The 25,433-nt window shown below is 40.8% G+C and overlaps 1 protein-coding gene across 4 annotated transcripts in view; it reads left to right on the forward strand.

Annotated features, from left to right (window-relative positions):
• The window catches only part of KANK1 (KN motif and ankyrin repeat domains 1), a 214,971-nt gene that overhangs the window by 23,607 nt on the left and 165,931 nt on the right, over positions 1–25,433 (forward strand). The window contains exon 1 of one of the 4 annotated variants that reach the window (XM_070375809.1): positions 10,648–10,786. The exons of 2 other annotated variants lie outside the window; for them this stretch is intronic. The gene's annotated coding sequence lies outside the window, so the exon portion shown is untranslated. Of the gene's footprint in view, positions 1–10,647; positions 10,787–12,256; positions 12,409–25,433 lie in introns of those variants that run through there. One more of the 4 variants, XM_070375811.1, reaches the window with a different exon arrangement.

A 25,433-nucleotide genomic window follows, 5' to 3' on the forward strand; every position in this document is an offset into this window, starting at 1 on the left:
ATTCTGAATATGGAATTAGTGAAAGGATTTGTGGTGGTGCAGTGGTAAAGAGACACAGGAGTGCCAGAAACACAGGAGATGCAGGTTCAGTCCCTGGGTTGGGAAGATCCCCTGGAGAAGGAAATGGCAACCCACTCCAGCATTCTTGCCTGGAAAATTCCATGAACAGAGGAGCCTAACTAACTACAGTCTGTGGGGTTGCAAAGCGTCAGACAACGACTGAGCACGCACATACATAATTGTAATAAATATTGCCCCAAATGTCTTCCATAAAAATTGTGCTACTATGTATAATTATCACCAGCAAGGTATGAAAGTACCTTTTCCCACATCTGTGCCAACATATTATGTTATGAAACTGCTTAATCTCTGGCAGTTTGATAAGTGAAAAATGGTATTTCATGTGGTTTTAATGTGCCTTTGTCTTAAGAGTTGAATATCTTTTTATGAGTCTAGAAAAGCCATTTGTGTTTACCTTTCTGTGAACTATTTTATCCTTTGCTACTGGGCTGTTAGTTTTCAAGTTGTGACACTTTATTTATGAAGGAAATAGGACCTTTTTTGGTAATAAGAATTGGAGTTGTTCACAGTTTATTTCATTTTTTGGACTTGGATTATGTTGCATTTCTTCAGGTAGGTGAATTTACCAACTGCTTGTTTGAAAGCCTTTGAATTGAATGCCATAAAGGGAAAAAAGTCTTCTCCAGTCTAAAATATATATTTTTGTATGTTTTATAAAATATATATTTATATAACATATATCTTTCTGTATTTTATAAAATATATATTTTTATATATTCTACCTGGGTTTTTCCTAGTACTTCTGTGGTTTCCATTTTTATAATTAAATTATTAATCCATCTTAAATTTATTTTAGGAAGTAGGGATGTCAGGTTTACCTTTTTCAGATGGCTGCTGGTTTTCCCAGTATTTATTAATAATTCATTTTTCTTTCTCTTTTTTTGATTGCAGATGCTACCTACCTTTACAATATACAAAATCCCATATGCTTTTGTGTCTGTTTCTGTTCTGTGGCTCTGCTGAGCTATTTGTATTTTATTTGTAACATTATTCTAATTGTTAAAAGTTTTCCAACATATTTTTGTATTAGGGAAGATTAAATTTTTATTTTTATTTTATTGTTGATGTTAATCATCAATTTTTCACTAACGCTTGAATTATGTAAATTTTAAAGGAAACCAATCAGAATTTTATATAGTGTAAAAAGAAGTACACCACCCTAGGTAAGGTCATAGTTTTCTAACTCAAAGCTTGCTTTATTTTTTCCAATGAGTAGGAAGCAGGATGCCAAAACAAGGGTAAGAGGTACTTAATTATTCACCTTTGGCATCAAAACTGGCTTACACATCAGAATATTTAGCCTTGAGGGAGAGAAAAAAAGTGATTACATAGGTCAACAATTGCACAGCAAAACTCAGCTTTGAGAGTTGAAGAGACTTGATTGTGGGAACACTAAGTCGTTTGAGATGAGCTTAGTTCATTCTCAGGTGATGAAAATACATGATCAGTAGTCAGCTGTAGTGCAAGTCACATTGGTGATTTTCCTCCAGTGAAAAGCCTTTATCCATCTGAGATGAGAAAAGAGACTCAGTGAACCGGAGACCTTTTCATTCTGAACCATGACAGCCTTTTGGCACCTCTCCTCAGTGTTGCTCCGAATAGACTGTAAAATGGAAAAAACAGTTGCCACTTCTCTGTGTGTGTCTGTGTGAGCCAGACTGCTGCCATATTAATATTGTGACAGTGAGAAAGAAGAGAACTTGTTTAGGTGGCCACCTGAGGTGTAATGCATACTCATGAGTGAAGCATTTCAGAAACTGTTTTAATGAGTTTAAAACATTGACTATGGGTGCAAGCACAGATATATTATGAAGTAGACTTGTCTTAGCTCAGACTGCTGTAACAAAATACTGCAGACTGAGTTACTTAAGAGACATTGTCACAGTTCTGAAAGGTGGGGGGCCCAATCAAGGTGCCTCGTGGTTGGGTTCTGGTGAGAGCCCACTTTCTGGCTTGTGGAAGGCTGTGTTCTTGCAGTGTCCTCTTGTGTGGAAGGAGGAAGGGCTCTGGCCTCTTCCTCTTCTTGAAGGGACACTAATCCCATCATGGTGCTCCCCCTCAGGACTACATCTAAACCTAATTACTTCTTAGAGGCCCCTCTCCAGATACAGTCACACTGGAGAGTAGGGCTTCAGCGTGTGAGTCTGGAGGGTACACAGATGTTTAGTCCATAACAGGACTGTAAACTGATGAGTGAGCTGTTCCGAGCCCCCGTGGTCAGTCCTCTCCTCAGAGGACTCTCAGGAAACTTTGGCTTCATTTAGACATTACAGTGTGTATAGATTGAACAGTAATTTGAGAGTGCTCCTCTCCCTTTAGGAACTCTGGACCTAAAACTTGGGTTTAAAATCTTCCCTGTAATGCCTGGAGTGGGCCCAGGGTCTTCCAGAGGTTTGTTTTAAAAGGTGCTGCTGTAGCCTCATTTCCCTTTATAAGTGAGAAATTTCAAAAAAGAAGCAGTCACTTGAATGCTAGCATACGTTTTCCTGTTTGTTTTATGTTTTTTTAATATCATTTTTAAGTGTACAATCCAGTGGTATTAAGTATATTCACATGGCTGTGCAGCCGTCACCAGCATCCATCTCCAGAATATTTTCATCTTCCCAAACAGAAACCCACTAAATACTAACTCCTTAATTCCCCTCCACTCCCCGTGACAACAACTATGCTACTTTCCAGTTGTTTTGTTTTATGTTTAGATATATAGCTGATACTCAGAAGCTAAACATTTCTTATTTGAAAGTCTTCACCAAGCTACTTGGCTTGAGCATACAATTTGCTGGTTAAGCCTATGATTAAAATTCACTCTTAATCACTGGTTTTAAAACATCTTGGAAGTGGGTAAAACTGCTTGAGTTTATTATGAAGAAATGTACTTGCAGTTTTCTAGAGTAGATCAGAGATTTCCTTACCCATGGTAGCATCTCGGTCAACTGTGCATATTGTTTCTCTTAGCCAGAAAGCAAAACTGGCCATTGTGGTTATGATAAAGCTTGTGTACACAGCCGTAGGAGGGGGCAGGAAGGTAGCTGTGAGCAGAGTCCCTAGGTAACTTTCTGAAGATGGTGGAGTGTCTGGCACTGTGTGGTTGCTGGTCAGAACGTTTTGAAATTGGATTTTGTCCTGCAGTGATGGTAACTCTTTGACAAGAAAGGCGCTTGTGAATATTTGCATTGCTTTGAAGCCAGTGCCAAGAAGATACTGTGACTGATGGCCAGTCAGAGGCAAAGATGGGTATGTGAGGTTTTCATAACATAGGAATAAAGATTGTTGAAAAAAGGAGACAATAATTAATATTGTCAGTAAAATTCGTTGAACCTGCAGGACAGTTTGGACGAATCATAGCTGTTTTAAGAATCTGCTGCTCATAACGGTGTATCATAGACGTTAATCCTGAGTTAAGAGTGTGAATTTAGGATCAGAGTTTAGGTCTGCGGATTTGTGACTTGGGCGTGTTGTTTAACCTTTCCAAGTTTCTCCTTTCTCACTTTGTTCATCTGAAGAATGGACATGGAGACAGTTACTAGGATCTTTGTAAGAACAGATGAGATAACGCATAGGATTTAAAGTGTTATATGAAACCTCTTATGGCCCTGAAAGAAACATATAAAATGGAAAGTTTTATATACATATATATTTTAACCTTCAAAATACTTGATCTTCCAGTCTGAGTTATTTGACTTATTTGAATCCCAAATAGTTTTTCCTTGATCATGTTTGGATGTCTGGACTATCCTGATTGACTGCCTAGTGAGAAGTCAGGGATAACAGAGGCTGGTTTTTGGCACAGTCGATCAAAACCAGGGTGTCATTCCTAGTTCCTGATGAACTAAGTGAGGCAGATGCAAAGGTCATGTGAACTTGGAACGGTTCCTACCCATTATGTTGTTTTGCTGTTCAAAAAGCAGTCTGGAATTTGTTTTCAGTGGCTAAGTTCATTATCTAACTGTCTCCAAGCCATGCCTCCTGTCTCCAGGCTTGCGAAAAGCAAAACAAAGTCACTGTGCGCCCACATCAGCCTTTTAGGAGGCTCTGGAGATTGGCTGACACGCCCAGCGCTCACAGATTTGGGTTCACAGAAGGAGAGGGATACGTCGCCCAGTCCTTTTCCCACTCTTTGTTTACCCACAAGGTTCAGGAGAGATGTGCAGCATGGGGAGCAGAGAAAGGGGGGCATAAAAAGACCCAGCCCTGTTGTCATATGCACCCAGATGATACATCCGCCTTGATAACTGCCTGTTTGGGTTAACTGGGAAAGGGCCTGAATAATCATAGTGGGAGTATGAAGAATGAGCCTTTAGAGCTACCCAACTGGTGGAAATTCAGAAAATGTAATGTAGAAATGTATGTTTCTCCAGCTTGTAAATCCCAAACAATGGGCTTGTTGGAAGAACTTTTGAAGCTTGTTTGTTCTTTTTGAAAGCATTATTGTGTTCAGTGGGTACATGTGCTTCGGTCATAAAAATGTGTGCCTTAATTACATTGCCAGGGAGGCTGTGAATTTTACTGCCAACAAAGTAATGTAAGATGTGATGTCTTCTCAACAGGCACCAGGAGATTTTTTTTGAGGAAAAGAAAGGCAGAAAATGCTGCTCTTAGGCAGAAAATGCTGACTGTGTTGGCAGATGTATATATTCTGTTTTATAAACATACTAGTGGAGAATGATTTAGTTCTTTGCGTGCTGGTTTTGTCATAATAATTCCTAAGGTGAATTCCCCTCCCCCCTTTAGTTATGCAGTAGCCTGCTGGCAGACATTTAACTATTGACTGTTAATCTTGGGGAATGCTGCTGCTGCTGCTGCTAAGTCGCTTCAGTCGTGTCCAACTCTGAGCGACCCCATAGATGGCAGCCACCAGGCTCTCCCATCCCTGGGATTCTCCAAGCAAGAACACTGGAGTGGGTTGCCATTTCCTTCTCCAATGCATGAAAGTGAAAAGTGAAAGTGAAGTCGTATCTGACTCTTAGTGACCCCATGGATTGCAGCCCACCAGGCTCCTCCGTCCATGGGATTTTCCAGGCAAGAGTACTGGAGTGGGGTGCCATTGCCTTCTCCACTTGGGGAATGAACTACTGTAATTTACCATCAAGGGTACAGAGACAGAAAGAGATATTCAAATGCTTTTAGGGCCTCTTTTCTTCCCAGTGATGTCTTGTCCCAGAAACTTTATGAAAGCTCCAAAACTAAAAAACAAAACAAACAAACAAAAACTTACAATAGGAAAAAAAGCTTTTCTCAGTAGAAAATTCTATGAGTTTCTATAAAATTTTGCTTTGTCTTACCCCTATATGAATAACTGTGGTCTTTTAATTTTTGTTGTGTTTTATAATTTCATGGATGAAGAGGGGAGGCTGAGGTAGGAAGCCAGGCAGGAGAATTAAAAATGATGCCTTTCTTTAAGGGTGCCTCTTTCACCCCCTCCTGCTTGCCTCTCGACCGTGGGATCCAGCAGCATCACTTCCTGTCCAAGTTGGCACTGGCGATGGCACAGTATCTCTGCCCAGTGTTCTCAGACTGCAGCTGGCAAGTTTCCAGTAACAGAGTCACCAGCAGGAACAACTCAACCTCCTTTCTGTCTTTCTCTGCTTCCTTGGGCAGTTTCCCCAGCCCTCAGTCCATCTGTCCCTTGCTTTTTGTAATAGCCCTATTGAGTCCTCAAACCTTGCCTTTGGTTTATAGGAGCACTGGCTTCCTGAGCATCCATGTTTGCCTCTGTTTTCTTCTTTCATGCTTAGGCCCTAAGTATTCTCTAGGGAAGACTTTTCTGTGGGAGAAAGGAAGGATATATTCCTGTCCAGTTGTTTTCCCCTCTAGACGGGGTCAGAAAAATAGCTCATACTTTGGAGTGCCTACTCTGCACTCAGCACCACACCAAGGACTTTCTGTGCATGACCTCATTTAATCCCCAGAACAGTCCTGCGAGATGGGTGCATTATCGCTGCATGCAGGTCAGAGAGGTCGTTTGCCCCAGGTCAGATGGCTGGGATGTAGCAGTGTTCCGAGGACAATGGCCTTGTGCATTGCAGAGTGAGATGGTCTGTCCAGTGAAGCTTCTGGGTGGCAGAGGTGTCCCCAGTTTGTCAGGGGCCTCCCCCCATCTGGGGCTTCAGTTTCTGAGACCACAGTAGGCAGTATGGTATATGGTGGTGTTTGTGATTTCCTCTGCTCTTGACCATTTAGGTATATCTCTCTAAGGTGATTTATGCTTTCTCTTCTACGGTCTTCACTTCTTTCTGAGTCCTCCTTAGCAATCAGTAACAAACATCTATATGTCCACAAACAGGTCTGTCCAAGGCAATCTAGACTTTCTCTACCGTCCTCTCCAGAAGGCTTCCAGGCTCCACTCACTGCTCAAATCTAAAGCCACTTCCATATTTCTAGATCTGTTCTAGCAGCACCCCACTTCCAGGTACCAAAATCTGTATTCATTTTTCTAACCTTGCTATAATAAAATCCACAAGTTTAGTGTGTAAAACAACACAAATGTATTATCTTACAGTTCTGTAGGTCACAAGGTCAACACAGGTCTCACTAAAATCAAATCAATGGGTGGGCAGGGCTAGTTCTGGGAGAGAATCTGTTGTTTCCATCTTCTTGAGGCCACCTGTATTCTTTGGCTCATGACCCCATTCCTCCATCTTCAGAGCCACATCAGTGAGTTGCATCCCTTTCATGCTTTGAGTTTTTCCTGCTGCTACTGCTCTCTCTCTCTGACCACAGCCAGAAAACGCTCTCTGCTTTTAGGGATTCATGATTACACTGGACCATATGGATAACCCAAGGACGTCTCCTATCCTCAAAGGTCCTTAACTATAATCACATCTTCAAAGTCCTTTTTTGCTATGTAACGTATCATAGAGTCATAGATCTGGGAATGAGGACTTGGACATCTTTGTGTCTGGGGGTTGATTATCCTGCCTACTATAGAAGGCACAGTATGAACAGATTACACAGTTAACTCTGGTCTTAGTTTGCAGCCAGCATTCCTATAGGTCAAGCATGTGGTTTTTATTACAACAAATATTTTATTCAGGGCTCATGAGTTCCATCTGGCTGACAGCATGCACCTTGCAGGACAGGTCTGAGATGAGCAAAAGCTCTTGGAAGACTGGAAGCTTCCCCCTTACCTCTTCTAGTAAAAAGGAGGGATAGAAGCAGGGAGACCACTTGAGTTTTGACTGTCTTCCTTATTGTGAAATTAAGAACTAAAACTAAAACAAAACAACAAAAAAGGCTTTCATAATGGAAATACTAGTGCTTATATATAAAATAGACCCATGTCTTAATAGGCTGTTTCTTCTTTGAAGACAGAGCTCAGCTGCATTGTAGTTTGAACCTCTAATCTTCCATGGGAAAATTGGACCCCTCGGAGGCACTTGGTGTGTTTCTGAGCAGGGTCTGCTTGGGTGGATGGGAGGCCCCCTCTCTGCTTGCCACCTGGAATTTGATGCCACTTCCCCTCTGACAGCTGCTTAGCCTCTAGGGCACTCACAAGTTAAATCTTGTCTCAGGAAATAATTTGCTCAAAGATCAAAGCATAGATAGGATAAATTAATTTTTCAACAAATCACAGGTCTGAGAGAATGTAAACATTGTCTCAAGTGCTACTAATGTCCTTTATGAAGGAGTAATTTGAGGGGGATTCTTTTTTTTTTTTTTTTCTTCTAAGATAGTTCTGCATTTGTTGGCTTGTGTCTTACTATGTTAAAAAAGACTTGCATTTAATGCAGATAAGGCCCTGAAGCAGCCAGTTATTTCTGTGGATTTCAACACCTATCTCATTAGAGCAGTGGTTTTCAAGCAGTATGGGTGGGGGGTGAATTTGCACCATAGTGGGCTTTTGGCAATGTCTGGAGAAGTTTTTTATTCTAATGATTCAGGGGAATCAAGTGGGTAGAGGCCAGGGATGCTTCTAACACCCTACAATGTACAGAACAGCTCCCACTACAGACAGTTACTCAACCCACAATGTCAGTAGTGCTGAGCCTTGAGAGACTTTAGAGGGATTGTTTTCTATTTTTCACTGATTTGGCTGTGTCTTTAACACATAGACAATCTCTGTGAGGTTTTCAGTCCTTTTAGTTTCTCGCTCAACATAACACCTTGCCCTTAATAGGCGCATCTATGGAGTGGATTTCTTCCTGCCACCCTTGTTAACGTATTCATCTCTTTTTGTCTCAGAGCAGAGCTGTTGAGAGCAGTGTTTGCCAGGTAGTGGCAAAGCCTGCGTGATGTAGAGAGTGGAAAGAACACAGGCTCTGGTCTTCTCAGCCTCTGCTTCCCCATCTATAAAATGGAAGTAACAGTAGTACCCAATTTAGAGTTTCTGAATTTTAGAAAGACGGTGTTGCAACGTGTTTGGCATGTAATACCTGCTCGATAGATGTGGTCTTCTCCTAGGCAACTTACCAGGAGGCCATTCAAAGTCCAAGGAGCCTAGGACCTCTCTCTTTTTTTTAAAGTTGCATATTTAAGAGTGACACAAATTCTTAAGTGTTCTGGGTTTTTCTCAGCCCTCTGGGAAGGAGGAGAACTTAAAGCTTTTCAGTAAAGGTTACTCCGTGATTGACAAAAGAGTCTGAAAAGTACCTAAGAGGCACGTTTTGCCTCAGACTACAGCCATTTAAAAAACTAAACTGACAGAAACTAGTTTGAGTTGGAACATTGCTGACTTATAGATAACTGTAAAGGTTCCTTTTCAAACAGGTGGATTTCTGCCATCAGTTGCTATTTGGCAAAAGCTACTTCTTGCTCAGTTACTTATGTTGAGAGTCAGCTTAGAACATAGGGTTTGGGGTCCGATTTAAGAGAATTCTGTCTGTTCTGATCACAGCCTCAGCTCTCCCATTTGTAAAGTGGGAATAATACTGCTTCTCTCAGAAGATGGCCATAATAATCATATGAAAGCATGTTTGTAAGACATCTAACTTCTTAAGTGGGGCTTCCCTGGTGGCCCAGATGGTAAAGAAACTACCTGCAATGCCAGAGATGTAGGTTCAGTCCCTGGGTAGGGAAGATCCCCAGGAGAAGGGAATGGCTACCTACTCCAGTATTCTTGCCTTGAGAATTCCATGGATGGAGGATCTTGGCCAGCTACAATCCGCGGGGTCATGATAGATTTGGACACAACTGAACAACTAACACTTTCACTTTGACTTCATAAATGATATGTAAAGGTTATTGTTTGAAAATTTTCCAATTTTAAAATGTCACGTATGTAAATTTTATGAGAGGTAACAAGAAGTAAATTTTTACCCAACCTATTTATTAGTATTTCTGTCCAATTGTGTATTCGAGACGGAGAAGGCAATGGCACCCCACTCTAGTACTCTTGCCTGGAAAATCCCATGGACGGAGGAGCCTGGTAGGCTGCAGCCCATGGGGTCGCAAAGAGTTGGACACGACTGAGTGACTTCACTTTCACTTTTCACTTTCATACATTGGAGAAGGCAATGGCAACCCACTCCAGTGTTCTTGCCAGGAGAATCCCAGGGATGGGGGAGCCTGGTGGGCTGCCGTCTATGGGGTTGCACAGAGTCGGACACAACTGAAGTGACTTAGCAGCAGCAGGGTATTTGAGAAAGTTGAACTCACTGCTGCTTTTATGGAGGGAGAATCAGCACAGATCTCTGTGCCTTACAGTTCTCAGGCCACCAGAGAGTGACTATCCCATATCGTGCTCTCAGTGCTACCAGAAACTAGCATGGGGCAGTTTATAACATGATATAGCCAGCTGATTTTACAGAGTTGGGATGGTTGCAAAAGTTGACATTTCTTTAGTTAATTTCTATGCCTGTCAGTTTGCCCTTCACCACCTTCAAAATCTAAGTCCAAATCCTTCTCTCTAGAAGGAGGCTACAGACTCTCTCTGCTTCATCCTGATGATTTCTCCATTTCACATCTCTTAACCACCTGTTTTTTCAAGCTGCCTTTATTTATTTGCATTTGTAGATCTATTGCTTGGTAAACAGAACATTTCGTATTACGCTGTTTGCCCACTTTGATGTGTTTTTTTTTCCCCCCTTGAGGATTAGTTCCATTTCATATATGTGTGTTTATCACTATAGTTTCTGGTACAGAGAGGGGCATTCTGTAATTTTACTACTTATATTCACCTTTGATGATGAGTCATAACAGATTTGAGATTAGCAATTAACAGAGGGACCAGCCAATACTGTATGGGAGGACTAAGCGAGGTTGAAGCTGGTGAGTGGTGAAAAGAAGAGGAACAGCATGTTTAGTTGGGCAATCAGGCAAATAAGCAGAGTCAGTGCTCTGATAGGGGAAGAACAGGCTATCACGGGCACTTGAAACCAGAAACTTTAGTGGGACGTGGGGGTCAGAGGAGTTTAAGTGGAAACCTGTTGGGTGAGGTGGGGTTAGCCAGGTGAAGTGGTGGACTTGGGCAAGAAGCTGTTCCAGCTAGAGGGGGAGAACATCCTGTATTTCAGAAGCAAAGTGAGTTTAGTTTGTGATTTCAGATTGGAGGGTATAGTTGGGTATGGGAGGGTGTGGCATGGGGAGACAGGTTATAAAGGGCCTGGCAGACCATGTTAAGAAATTGAAATCTATCTCAAGAGTGGCAAATTATTATAGAGTTTTAAGCTGTTGAATGATGTAACTAGAAGGACAGGTTGGAAAGTTCCCTCCGGCTTGGGGGATGTGAGGATGGCCAGAGAACTGAGTCACCTGTAGTGATACCCAGGTAGGAGAAGTCTTAGTCTGGGCAAGGGCAGGGGCCAAGGGGTGGGAGCAGGATGGGCAGAGTGGAGGTTTCAGAGGTGACTGGGGAGGAAGAGTGAAGTACAGTGCCCAGCCTTCTGAGAAAACCAGCTGCTACCAGGTGAGATGACTCCTAGGAGGTTTGTGCTGGAGGACAGTGAGTTTGGATTGAGTTCTGGGGGCTATAGGACATCAAAAGGGAGATGTCAGCTTAAATATGAATTTAAAGTTCAGGAAAAAGAGGAAGAGCACAGTGAGTTGCATTCTGTGAATCTCCCCCATATGGATTGTCGTTGCAGCTGTGAGGTAATGACCACTGGGTTGGGTGGGGAGGAGAGGGCTGAGGGCTAAACCCTGAAGGGCAGCCTGCAAAGGAGACTCTGGAGGGATGGTCAGGAAGGTCAGAGGAAGCCCTCAAGAGTGCACTTCAAGGAAGGCATAGTTACTGGTGTCTGATCCTGTGGAGCCACAAGAAGTGGGTCGTATGTGATGGCTTTGGCAGCAGGAACAGTTTGAGAAGCTTGATGGCTGCTGGGCCCGGAGCAGAGAGGGTGGAGGAGTGGGTGGGAAGTGAGAAAGGAGAAACAGCATGTGTTGATACAGTGCTTCTGCTGGTATGGGTGGAGCCTTTGAGGCCTTTGGGAAAAACTGTGCCCCTGTGGGTGGAGGCAGTCCCGAGTGGGTGATGAGTGAGACGTCAGTTCCTATATACAGCCGTAGCTGGTGCCTGTGTTTAGTATGCAAACTGCACCCCTTGTGCATGGGGCCCTCGAAGATATTTTTGGTTGTTACAGTTGAACCTGGAGGGATGGGAGGGACTATCGCCCAGTAGGCAGAGGCCAGGGATGCTGCTGTTTAGCACACTGTAGCTTTTCACCGGCTTTTTTTTTTTTCTTTAGTCATTTTCACTATCCACCACCCACCCCCTAATAAATACTCTAATGTGAGGTAACCTTGTGTCCTAAATTCTGTTTCCTGGCACATTGTAAGATGTCTGTATTTTAATACCGTTGGTCAGGAAATTCTGTTTTGGCAACCCAGGGACGGATATTGCTTTAGCTAATCTAAAGTAGCCCATAATTCAGTGTCAGGTTGATAAAGCTTTAATGCACTGTCAGTCAGCCCATTGACTGTCAAGCTTGAAGAAAAGACAGGAAGTGTTTCTTGTCTTTAGAAGCAAGACTTGGTTCTGGCTTTGGGAAGAAAAGAGTACAAATGGTTCTCACCAGATAGGGTTGCGGCAGCTCTTCCAGCGTTTTGGGAACAAATCAAGTCATTATCTTGACGATGTCAAAACTGTGTTCCCAGACCAGTTGCTGTCTGAAGCATTTGGGGCTGGCTGATGAGGAGAAGAATTAATTAGCAGCTCTCTCTCGGTGTCCTTTTTCAGCCTTCTCAGATTGCAGCCTGAGTCCCTCAGACATGTAGGCTGCTCATTTGATAATCTGTGTTTTACTCAGTACAAAAAGGTTGCTGGCTAAATGTTGTGAGCCCCTCTAACCTGAGGCTGCCAGTGTCCTGGGTCCAATGAACAAGAAAATCTACTGTAACGTGTTGTCAATGGGAAAGCATTTGAATTCACAGAACAGCCTTGGGGAATCCTGGGTAAGTTTGATGAACTAAATTACCTTTTCCGTTTTCAGAAATATTTTACCCTGCAAAAGTGGGTGATTCTAAAGCCCTTGGAAGAATGAAAACAAGCTTAATATTAAGTTTTGGCAAAGAGTGTGCAAGACCGTGAGAATATAAGGGTTAAGAACAGGAAACATCTTAATTTTAAAATACTGGTAGCGGAGGTGAATTAAAATGAACTGCCATGTTGAATGCAAGATATGTCTTGGTTGTGGACATGTTGCTTCTGAATTAATTATTATATGTAGAGGCTTATTTTAGGCCCCTCCCTGTAAAATTGATTTTTCATATAATTTAAAAAGATAAGGCTAATGATAAAATTCTCTTACTGTATGGTGAATGCCATATATAAATGGTAAACCATGCTTTTCTTATATCTGCATTTATAGCCTAACGAAGTCTACAATATTGTGAAAGGGCAAAGTGGTGGTGGGGAGAAAGTGGGAAGTTTTAGGCTAAAGAATATTGATGTAAATCTTATTTCCAATATGGCAAACTCTGGTCGTATAGTTAAGATTAACAGTTCGAGATCACTTCACATTTTTAAATTTTTTCCCTAGTCAGAACTGTAGGAAATATTGATAAACATTTATCCTGTTTTTAAAGTTCTCCACACTATGACATAGCAGCAGCAGCATACTATGAAATTCATAATCTATCTTCATAACTTCAATAGCATGTGGTTATGTATAGTTAAGAAAACTATTTCTCATGTATCTTTGATTTTGCCAAATTCTTTTATTAAGGTACTAAAAATTTGTTATAATTTCTTGAGAGAATTTTTTAAATACTTTCAGTTTTCTTGAGATATAATTGACACACAGAATTTTATATATTTAAGATACATAGCATAATGATTTGACCTATATAAATGATGAAATGATTATCACAGTAAGGTTAGTGAACATCTGTCATCTCACATAGATACATTAAAGAAATAGGAAAAAAATGTATATTTCCTTGTGATGAGAACTCTTAGGATTTACTCTGTTAACAGCTTTCATATATAATGCACAGCAGAGTTAATTATATTTATCATGTTGTACATTATATCCCTCCTACTTATTTATCTTATAACTGGAATTTCATACCTTTTGACTACCTTCATCCAGCCTCCTCCCCACACACCCCCCAACCCCCAACCCCACCTCTGGTAGTCACAAGCCTGATCTCTTTTGGTGAATTTGTTTGCTGTTGAAGTATAATTCACATGCTAGTTCCTGGTGTACAACATAGTGACTTCACATTTCTTTACTTTTCAAAATGATCACCATATGTCTAATGATCTGTTACCATACAAAGATATTATGATATTATATACTATATTCCCTACACTGTACATTTTATACCTGTGACTCATTTATTTTGTAACTGAAAGTATGTACCTCTTAATCTCCCTCTCCACTACTTTCCTCTGGCAACCACATGTTTGTTCTCTGTATCTGTGACTCTTTTTGTTTAGTTAAGTTTGTTCATTTGTTTCGTTTTTTAAATTCCACATATAATTGAGATCACACAATTTTTGTCTTTCTCTGACTTATTGCATTTAGCATAATACCCTCTTAAGTCCATCCATCTTGTGGCAGATGGCAGGATTTCATTCTTTTTTATGGTTGAGCAAAATTCCATTGTATATATACATTCCACATCCTTTTTATCCATTCATCTATTGATGGGCACTTAGGTTGCTTCCGTATCTTGGCAATGGTAAAATAATGCTGCAGTGAACATAGTGATGTATACATCTTTTCTATAGTGTTCTTATTTTCTTTGGATAAATATCCAAGAGTTGAATTGCTAGGTCATGTGGTATTTTTGTTTTTAAGGTTTTGAGGAATTAGTGTTTTCCATAGTGGTTAAAGTGAAGTGAAGTGAAGTGAAGTCACTCGTGTCCGACTCTTTGCGACCCCATGGACTGTAGCCTATCAGGCTCCTCTGTCCATGGGATTTTCCAGGCAAGACTGCTGCAGTGGATGCCATTTCCTTCTCCAGGGGATCTTCCTGATCCAGGAATCGAACCCAGGTCTCCCGCATTTCAGGCAGACACTTTACCGTCTGAGCCACCAGGGAAGTTATTTCCATTAACAATTCACAAGGATTCTTTTTTCTCTACATCTTCTCCAACACATTATTTGTTGTCTTTTTGATAATAGTCATTCTGGCAGGTGTGAGGTGATAGCTCCTTGTGATTTTGATTTGTATTTCACTGATATTAGTGTTGTTGAGCATCTTTCCACATGTCTGTTGGGCAGCTGTATGTTTTCTTTTGAAAAAAAGGTCTGTCCAGAACTTCTGTTCATTTATCAGTTGGGTTCTTTTTTTTTTGATGCCAAGTTTTTTGTATATTTTAGACATTAATCCCCTGTCAGATATATTCTTGACAAATTTCTTCTCTCATTCAAGTTGGCTTTTCATTTTATTGACAGTTTGCTTTACTAAGCAAAAGCTTTTTAGTTTCATGTAGTCCCATTTATTTATTTTCTCCCCCCCCTCCACCCCGCCCTTGCCTAAGGAAATGTATCCAAACAAAAACTGCTAAAACTGCAGTCAGAGAGCAGATTGCCTATTTTTTCTTCTACAAATTTTGTGAGTTCAGATCTTACATGTAGGTCTTTAATCCATTTTGAGTTTATTTCTATAGATGGTGGTATGAGAAAGTAGTCCAGTTCGATTCCTTTGCAGGTAGCTGTCCAGTTCTGCCAACACCATTTATTGAAGAGGCTATCCTTTCCCCATTGTATATTCCCGGCTCCTTTGTTGTAGGTTAATTGCCCATATAAGTGTGGGCTCATTTCTGGGCTCTCTGTTCTGTATCACTGATCTGTGTCTCTGTGACACTTTGTGTCAGTACCGTATTGTTTTTGATGCCTGTAGCTTTATAGTATATAGTTTTAAACCAGGGATTGTGATCTCTCCAGCTTTGTTCTTCTTAAGATGGTTTTGGCTCTTTGGGGTCTTTTATATTTCCTTGTAAAATTTAGAATTACTTGTACTGTGAAAAATGTCATTGGTATTTTGATGGAGGAAAGAATATTTTTATGGATAAATAAGGAAAAGCAATTAAGATAATCCCTGTGTTAGTTGCTCAGTCATGTCTGACTCTTTGTGATGCCATGGACTGGAGCCTACCAGGCTCATCTGTCCATGGAATTCTCTAGGCAGAGCAGGTTGCCATTCCATTCTCCAGGGAATCTTCCCAACCTAGGGATTAAGCCCAGGTCTCCTGCATTGCACGTGGATTCTTTACCATCTGAGCCAGCAGGGAAGCCTTATACCTTCATAATATCAGTAGTCTTTCTACCATATTGCGAGCCTCAGTGAAAATGATTATTGGGGAAGTTTTTTTCAGTTCAGACAACCAGCAGAAGATTCTCTGGGAAAGAATGCCAGCTCCTTCTCTATGTTAAGTTCAGTTCAGTTGGTCAGTCGTGTACGACTCTTCACAACCCCATGGACCACAGCATGCCAGGCCTCCCTGTCCATCACCAACTCCCAGAGTCTACTCAAACTCATGTCCATTGAGTCGGTGATGCCATACAACCATCTCATCCTCTGTCATTCCCTTCTCCTCCTGCCTTCAATCTTTCCCAGCATCAGGGTCTTTTCCAATGAGTCAGCTCTTCGCATCAGGCGGCCAAAGTGTTGGAGTTTCAGCTTCAACATCAGTTCTTCCAATGAATACTCAGGACTGATCTCCTCTAGGATAGACTAGTTGGATCTCCTTTCAGTCCAAGGGAGTCTCAAGAGTCTTCTCCAACACCACAGTTCAAAAGCATCAATTCTTTGGGTCTCAGCTTTCTTTATATATAGTCCAACTCTCACATCCATACATGACCACTGGAAAAACCATAACCTTGACTAGACAAACCTTTATTGGCAAAGTAATGTCTTTGCTTTTTAATATGCTGTCTCAGTTGGTCATAACTTTCCTTCCAAGGAGTAAGCGTCTCTTAATTTCATGGCTGCAATCACCATCTGCAGTGATTTTGGGGCTCCAAAAAATAAAGTCAGCCACTGTTTCCACTGTTTCCGCATCTATTTTCTGTGAAGTGATGGGACCGGTTGCCATGATCTTAGTTTTCTGAATGTTGAACTTTAAGCAAATTTTTCACTCTCCTCTTTCACTTTCATCAAGAGGCTCTTTAGTTATTCTTCACTTTCTGCCATAAGGGTGGTGTCATCTGCATATCGTTATTGACATTTCTCCTGGCAATCTTGATTCCAGCTTGTGCTTCCTCCAGCCCAGCGCTTCTCATGATGTACTCTGCATTTAAGTTTAAATAAGCAGGGTGATGATATACAGCCTTGACGTACTCCTTTTCCTATTTGGAACCAGTCTGTTGTTCCATGTCCAGTTCTAACTGTTACTTCCTGACCTGCATACAGATTTCTCAAGAGGCAGTTCAGGTAGTCTGGTATTCCCATCTCTTTCAGAATTTTCCACAGTTTATTGTGATCCCGGCAGTCAAAGGCTTTGGCACAGTCAATAAAGCAGAAATAGATGTTTTTCTGGAACTCTTTTGCTTTTCAATGATCTGGGGGATGTTAGCAATTTGATCTCTGGTTCCTCTGCCTTTTCTAAAATCAGCTTGAACACCTGGAAGTTCTCGGTTCACGTATTGCTGAAGCCTGGCTTGGAGAATTTTGAGCATTACTTTACTAGTGTGTGAGATGAGTGCAATTGTGCGGTAGTTTGAGCATTCTTTGGCATTGCCTTTCTTTGCGATTGGGATGAAAACTGACCTTTTCCAGTCCTGTGGCCACTGCTGAGTTTTCCAAATTTGCTGGCATGTTCAGTGCAACACTTTCACAGCATCCTCTTTCAGGATTTGAAATAGCTCAACTGGAATTCCATCACCTCCACTAGCTTTGTTCATAGTGATGCTTCCTAAGGCCCATTTGACTTCACATTCCTGGATGTCTGGCTCTAGGTGAGTGATCACACCATCATGATTATCTGGGTCGTGAAGATCTTTTATGTACAGTTCTTCTGTGTATTCTTGCCACCTCTTACTATCTTCTGCTTCTGTTAGGTCCATACCATTTCTGTCCTTTATTGAGCCCATCTTTGCACGAAATGTTCTCTTGGTATCTCTAATTTTCTTGAAGAAACCTTTAGTCTTTCCCATTCTATTGTTTTCCTCTATTTCTTTGCATTGATCACTGAGGAAGACTTTCTTATCTCTCCTTGCTGTTCTTTGGAACTCTGGATTCAAATGTGTATATCTTTCCTTTTCTCCTTTGCTTTTTGCTTCTCTTCTTTTCACAGCTATTTATAAGGCCTCCTCAGACAGCCATTTTGCTGTTTTGCATTTCTTTTTCTTGGGGATGGTCTTGATCCCTGTCTCCTGTACAATGCCACAAACCTCCATCCATAGTTCATCAGGCATTCTGCCTATCAGATCTAGTCCCTTAAATCTATTTCTGTATTCCACTGTATAATTGTAAGGGATTTGATTTAGGTCATACCTGAATGGTCTAGTGATTTTCCCTACTTTCTTCAATTTAAGTCTGAATTTGGCAATAAGGAGTTCATGATCTTTATGTTATTTAGTTATTAACCCAGGAGTGCTTTCCAAAGCTTTGTGAATGATATATGGTGGATCCCTGACTTTGTGATCATTGCAGGTGAACTTGGTACTTCTTTGGCTGTTAAACCCTCGGCAGCAGGTATAGATGCCTCTGCTTGCTTTCTGTGACAACTTTCATAATAAATAGCAAAGATATTTCCCGAGAATGTTGGAGAAGAAAAGTGAACAAATCTATATTTATCTAAACAGACAGACATTATGAGAAATAATCCAATAGATGTAGTATGAAGAAATTTTTATAAACAAATATACCCCACCAATTAACTCACATGTATTTATATATATACATTTGCATAAAAATAAATATAATGGATATCCTAAAGTATTAACAGTGGTAAAATTTCTTTTGGCATTATAATTTGAAATTTCTTTCTGATTGGGATTTTTTAAAGTTTCATAATGAACATTTTATATTTATACAATAAAAATAAGAGGGAAGTGAGTATGAATATATAAATGGCAGGGATTTCATAGTCTGGTTAAAAATTAGACATTGCATGAAGTTATAGATAAGACTATATAAATTAATTGTGTAAAATTAATTTTTTTCATTTTAATTCCATCACTAATTCCAAAGAAGTTTTTTTTTTTTTCCCCCAAGATTTTTTGTATTTCTTCCGTAGGACAGCAGAGAGGAAGGAGGCATATGTGAGTTTTGGGTGTTTTATCTTTTCTTCTGATTTTATTTCTTCTCTATTACTTTAATAGTTCGTCCAGGAGTGTTATTCCAAAACCTTATAGAGGGACTGGAGAATGCCCTGTTAAAACTATTCTGCAAGCTCTTCCCCCAACTTCCTGCAGGTGTGACTACAGGCCAGTTGCCTTCCTAACGCTCCACTCAGTCCTGTGGGAAAAGCGTGCTTTACTGAGTACATAGTGATAACGCCTCATTCTGTGGCTGACTTAGTTCATTTAAAGTGTATTAGTGAAGAAAATTGCCACGGTGTTTGTGGCAGAATTGAGCTAGCTTGATAGAGGAAAGCCCCACAGTGTTTCAAGGCAGGCTCTGTTTCATGTTTGTCCGTTTCTCCTTTAGAATAAAAAACTTGTTTTTCCTTCTCCTATTACCACTCAAACATCTGTCTCAGCACACAGCTTGAGATGGGGAGCATCCTGGCTTTCACAAGCCCCAGGCTGCACTGTAGGGGTTTGACTTCTCCTTCTGCCCCAGCCACCTGGCTTGTTTGTTTCTTTCTTCTCCCTGTCCTCTGGGGCACAAGCTGTGGTGACTCTATGACATAGGAACTCGGAAGTTGGTGAATAAATCCCCGAGCAGGTGGCTGCCTATTGTCTGTCTGAAGGAAGGGAACAGGGTTCTTCCTGGGGCTGCTTTCATCTTCTGATAGCTTCTAAAGGGCAGAACAGTCCTTAATTGGAGTTGGGTGATTGTATGCACAGAGTCCTGGGGGGGGGGGGGTCAAGAGGTTCCCTAGGGAAAACCACCTTGGTGGGTTTTGGTCTTTTCCCTCCACAATAACTGAGGCCTTTTGTAGCAAAGACTTGCTTTCTTTTTTTTTCTTTTTTGTGAATGACAGAAATATATTTCACACAGTTCTGGAGGCTATAGGTACAAGATCATGGTAGCAGATGATGGCCCTTTTCTGAGTTGTAGACTTGTCTCGTTAGGATGTCTCCTACATATGAATGAGTTCCATTCTGAGAGTACACTTGTGAGTCCAATTTGTTCATGAGTCCAACAAAGTTAGCCTTAGTACCCAACTAACATTCGGCTGTATGCTGCTGCTTTTTACACATGTTTCCGGACATCCTGGGCTTGAAATAAAGGTACTGTACTAATGTACTCTATACAGTACTGTGCAGTTAAGGACACAAAAGAAGGACTTGCTTTCTGATGTGGGCATGTCTGGTATGTCCGTGGTCTCAGTACCACTGGATTAGATGCAGATACTCAGAATAACAATTGCCTATGGGGGGGAAAAAACAGTGCAGGTGGGATAAATAAGTTGATAATCCGTTGGTTGGTTCATCCAGAGGTTTGTAATATGTAGTATCTTTTAGATATTGATAATTCTAAAGAGAAGCTCTGGTCTTTAACTAGGTTTTATGGTAGCCATTAGGGTGTTTATTACCAAAAACCACTCATTATTTTAAAAAGATGGTGCAAGCCACCCTTTCCTCTCCATATCTGTGCATAAGCCTGAATGCAGATCTTTAACAGTATATATCTTCACACTGAGCAGCAAGAACACATAAGCCATCTTCTCAAAAAACCCTGAATAGAAAATAACCTGGACTCCTTTACAGAATTATATTGTCTTAGAAGTGAGAGGCAATGGCTGGCAGCCTGAGAGGACATACAAGCTGTAGGTCAACTGTAGGTCCTGGGGTTATGGCAGGGAGAGGTTTAGTTGTAAGGAAAAGGCCCTGTAACCTTCTCTTCCCCAACACTTCCATTTTATCCACCTTTTTTTTTTTCCCCCCATTCTTTCCCTGAACTGTCTTTTAGCTTTCTTTAGCCCCCTTTCCCCTATTCCCATACTCCAGAATAATCTCCTGCCATATATTTAACAGTTTCTCCAAAGTAATGTAGCTCTGCAAGTCTTCACTTTAAATCCAGACATCTTTCTGCGTGAGTGCCATGTTTCACATCTTGAGAAAGTTGAGTGGGAGAGAGTAAAGGAAAGCTGGAAAGAGGATGAGAGGCTAGAGAGGAGAGCAGAGTAGAGAACTGAAGGAAGTAGATGAACCTAACATGAACAGGGTGGCAGTTCCTAGTTGATACCAGGAAGATAAAGACATCATCATTGCTTGTTAAATGATATTTGGTAATGATGTTCATGTCATCCAAGAACATACTTAAAAGATTCTTAGGTAACATTTCTTTTGACAGAGAACTGCCTAAGAGAAAAGGAAGATAACTTGTAGGGGTCTGTGTTCCAGCTGTGCATCAACGTGGCATCAGCAAAGGTTAAGACTGCCTGAAAACAGGCCCAGATGGTCTGCGGGGCATTTCCATGAAACTATCAAGAAACAATTTCTGTGCTCTAAAAATGTTTTGGAATATGAGAAAAAAAAAAAAGTTTCCCAGCTCATTCTGTAAAGAGAGAATTACCCTTTTATACAACTGGACAAGGAAAAGACACCAAAAAACAAGGACAGACAGGAAGAAAACAATAGGTGAATCTTAATAACAGAGATAGAGGTCAAAGTACTAAGTAAAATAAAAGCTACTCAAGATTAGACATGCTTTTCCTCTGAAACACTTGGCTTCTAAAGAACCCACCTGCAAATATAGGAGACGTGAGTTTGATCTGTGGGTCAGGAAGATCCCCTGGAGCAGGAAATGGCAACCCACTCCAGTATTCTTGCCTGGGAAATCCCATGGACAGAGGAGCTTGATGGGATACAGTCCATGGGGTTGCAAAGAGTTGAATATGACTGACGCAACTGAGCGTGCACTGATTTTTTAATTACAGTAAAAAATCTGTTTTAATATTAAGTTATCAGCTGCAAAAAGAAAGGGGGAGTACTCATTTGAATGAACCAGCAGAAACCTGGAATTTTGCCAGCCTTCTACTTCAGCCGTGCCAAAATGTAATTTCATTAATTCATCCAATCACATTCTTGACTAATCTGCTCACGTCTGTACTATGCCTTGGCTTTACCCCCTGTAACAGCTTAGAGATCTTTAAAGAAAATATTTTGAAATGTTTTCTCTTGATCAGGGTATTTGCGGTTAGATACTGCGTACATTCCTTCTATTACAGAATGAGCTGTTTTTCTATCATGGGATCCTTTGTTAGGAATGAAATGCTATTGTAACTTTGTTGTCTTTATTTTAAAAAAATCACCTTTCAGGTGCTTTCCCGTAGGAAATTATTTAGATGTTTACATCTTCTACTTTAAGAATTAAGCATGTTCAGAAGTATTTAATATTGAATAGTTCTGTTAGCTGATAATGATAAAATTACTATTGTGTGTTGAGAGCTGCTTTTTGCCAGGCTATATGTTTTAAATGTTTTTTATTTTGACTACTTCCCCATGATGAAGATCATACCGTAATTTTCATTTTTCACATTTGGGAAATTTGAGGCTTAAAGTGACTGAGTTTTTTGGGAGCACCCAGGTGGAAAGTGACATCTGAGAGGAACTCAGGCCCTTGCTCTGAAGCCCCATGCAATTCTGGTTTCAGGGTCAAGTTTGTTTTGGGCAGTAATTGGGAGTCAACTCATGTATTGGGGAACCAGAGAAGTATAGAGGATTCAGTAAATTTGATTAATGTAATGAAGTATTTTCTTAACTATAGTGAGGATTTTTTTCTAGAGACCACATAATAAAAAAGAAATAGGAACTGTTGGTAAATTTGACATTTATTACTTTTACCCTGAACTTTTGGTAAATTCAGAGCTTCCCTTTGAATTTATTTTATAGGAATTTGGGAAGATCAGTAAATTACTCTAAGTGGTTATAATGGAAATTAAACCCACGTATAATCTCAGTGAATGATTATTTTAAAAATATCATTTATAGCAATGATTCTCAGATAGTAATGCTCATCTGATCCCCTTAGGGATCTAAAAACTCAGATTGCTACCAACAGTGTAAGAGGGTTGCAATCTGAATTTTAATATATGGAGAATAGTATGGGGATTCCTTAAAAAGCTAAAAAAGGACTGCCATATGACCCAGCAATCCCACTCCAGGGCATATACCTAGAGAAAACCATAATTCCAAAAGATACATGGGGCCTACTGTTTATTGCAGCATTGTTTACAATAGCGAGGACATGGAAACAACCTAAGTGCCCATCAGTAGGAACAGATAAAGAAGATGTGGTTCATATATATAATGGAATATTATTCAGCCCTAAAAAGGAAATGAAATTTTTGCTGTATGCAGAGACATGGATTGGACCTAGATGCTGTCATATAGGATGAAGGAAGTAAGAAAGAGAAGAACAAATACCATATGCTGCTGCTAAGTCGCTTCAGTCGTGTCCGGCTCTGTGTGACCCCAAAGACAGCAGCCCACCAGGCTCCCCCATCCCTGGGATTCTCCAGGCAAGAACACTGGAGTGGGTTGCCATTTCCTTCTCCAATGCATGAAAGTGAAAAGTGAAAGTGAAGTCGCTCAGTCATGTCCGACTCTTAGCGACCCCGTGGACTGCAGCCTACCAGGCTTCTCCATCCATGGGATTTTCCAGGCAAGAGTACTGGAGTGGGTTGCCATTACCATATATATGTGGATTCTGGAAAACTACTACAGATGAATCTATTTGCAAAGCAGAAATAGAGATACAAACAGAGAGAACAAATATATGAACACCAAGTGGGAGAAGGGGGATGAATTGGAAGAGTGAGACTGACATAGATACACTACTGATACTATGTATAAAACAGATAACTAATGAGAACCTGCTGCTGCTGCAGCTGCTGCTAAGTCGCGTCAGTCGTGTCCGACTCTGTGCGACCCCATAGACGGCAGCCCACCAGGCTCCCCCGTCCCTGGGACTCTCCAGGCAAGAACACTGGAGTGGGTTGCCATTTCCTTCTCCAATGCATGAAAGTGAAAAGTGAAAGTGAAGTCACTCAGTCGTGTCCGACTACTAGCGACCCCATGGACTGCAGCCTACCAGGCTCCTCCATCCATGGGATCCTCCATCCATGGGATTTTCCAGGCAAGAGTACTGGAGTGGGGTGCCATTGCCTTCTCCAAATGAGAACCTACTGTATAGCAAAGGGAAGTCTACTCAATGCTCTGGAGTGAACTAAATGGGAAGGAAATCCAAAAAAGAAGGACTATATATATGTGTATACATACATTCACTTTGCTATACAGCAGAAATTAACACATTGTAAAGCAACTATACTCCAATAAACATTTTTTAAAAATCGCAGATTGCTGGACCCCGTCCCCAGACTTGCTGATTCAGGAGGTCAGGGATTTGTCTGAGACAAGTTCCCAGGTGATGCTGCTGCTGCTGATGATCTGGGGACCATACTTCAAGAATGGTATAGAAAGAAAGAAGAAAGAAAGTCAAGTTGCTCAGTCATGTCCGACTCTTTGCAACCCCATGGACTGTAGCCCACCAGGCTCCTCCATCCATGGAATTTTCCAGGCAAGAGTACTGGAGTGGGGTGCCATTGCCTTCTCCAGGGGATCTTCCCGACCCAGGGATCAAACCCAGATCTCCCACATTGCTGGTGGACATCAGAATAACATTCTGCTTTGGGCTGTGGATGCAGTCTGAGACTAGGAAATGTCCTTCTCAGGGGCAAGCTATTGACCCATCTAATTACATCAGCATTATTTCTGTCCCCGTACCATTCTCCAGGCCTCTGTTTTCATGAATATGGAACCAGCTCTTTCTAATGGAACAAACTGTAAATCCTAGTGTGTGGACTGATGGAAAAACTGTGGGTTGAGCACAAAATGCTCTTCCTATCTTTATCAAGCTCAATGACTGTCACCTATTTTCACATCAAAAACAGTATCCACTAAAGCCGGAGGTTAGTGAATGGGCAAAATCTTACTGTACTGACTTCTTATGATATAAGTGGGATCTTAAAGTCTAAAGTTCAGAGCAATAATGCTCCACCTTTAAAGCTGCTGTAACTCAAGAGGTGTTGATAGATCTAGGAATAGAATATCACTTACACTGTTCTGGAGACCCCAATCTTCGGGAAAGGTAGAAAAAAGTTAATGACATAATTAAAAGACACCCGTGTAAACCAACTCAGGAAACACAAGACAGTTGGTTTATAGTTCTATCCATAGCTTCCCTGGTGGCTCAGATGATAAAGCGTTATTCTGATGTCCACCAGGGTCATGGGTGGGACAGTGACTCCATGTTATCCCCATTACTGGGAGAACAGTAGGTGATCTGCCTCTTCTTCCTGCAACACTTGTCTTGACAACATATAACTTAGACATGCCAGGTACATACTGTGTGAATCTAGAATGATTGAACTCTTCCATTGTGCTAGATATATGACATAGTTGCCCATACTGCTAAATTAAATGAGTCAAATGAATAAACATAAATCAGGATTCTGAATCCAATTAGGTAAAATATTCTAATTTGCATGTTATGGGAATTGACCTTACTCTGGGATGTTTTGGTGTCAGAAGCTTTGCTGGATTTCTTCTTTCCTTGCAGTGACTGAGAATTAGCTGCAGTAACCCAAAAGTTTAAGATTCCTATTTGGCTGGATATTAAATCACATAGGCTGGTTTGGAAAGCCTTTGGAAATTCTTTCAGATTTGATAAGTCCAGACTTGTACTGGAATATGAAATATTTGATTTAACAAGAAATGTGTGTTCCAATGTGTGAATGTTTTTGAAAATGTGTTTCTCAAAATACAATTAGGAAAATATTCCTTTGAAAAGTTAAAAGTACCTTTTAGTGGTGATAAAGATGCTGACAAATCCTTCTAAAATAAAAA

The sequence above is a fragment of the Bos mutus genome, chromosome 8 (genome assembly GCF_027580195.1).
Source record: "Bos mutus isolate GX-2022 chromosome 8, NWIPB_WYAK_1.1, whole genome shotgun sequence".
In the NCBI taxonomy this organism is placed as follows: Eukaryota; Metazoa; Chordata; class Mammalia; order Artiodactyla; family Bovidae; genus Bos; species Bos mutus.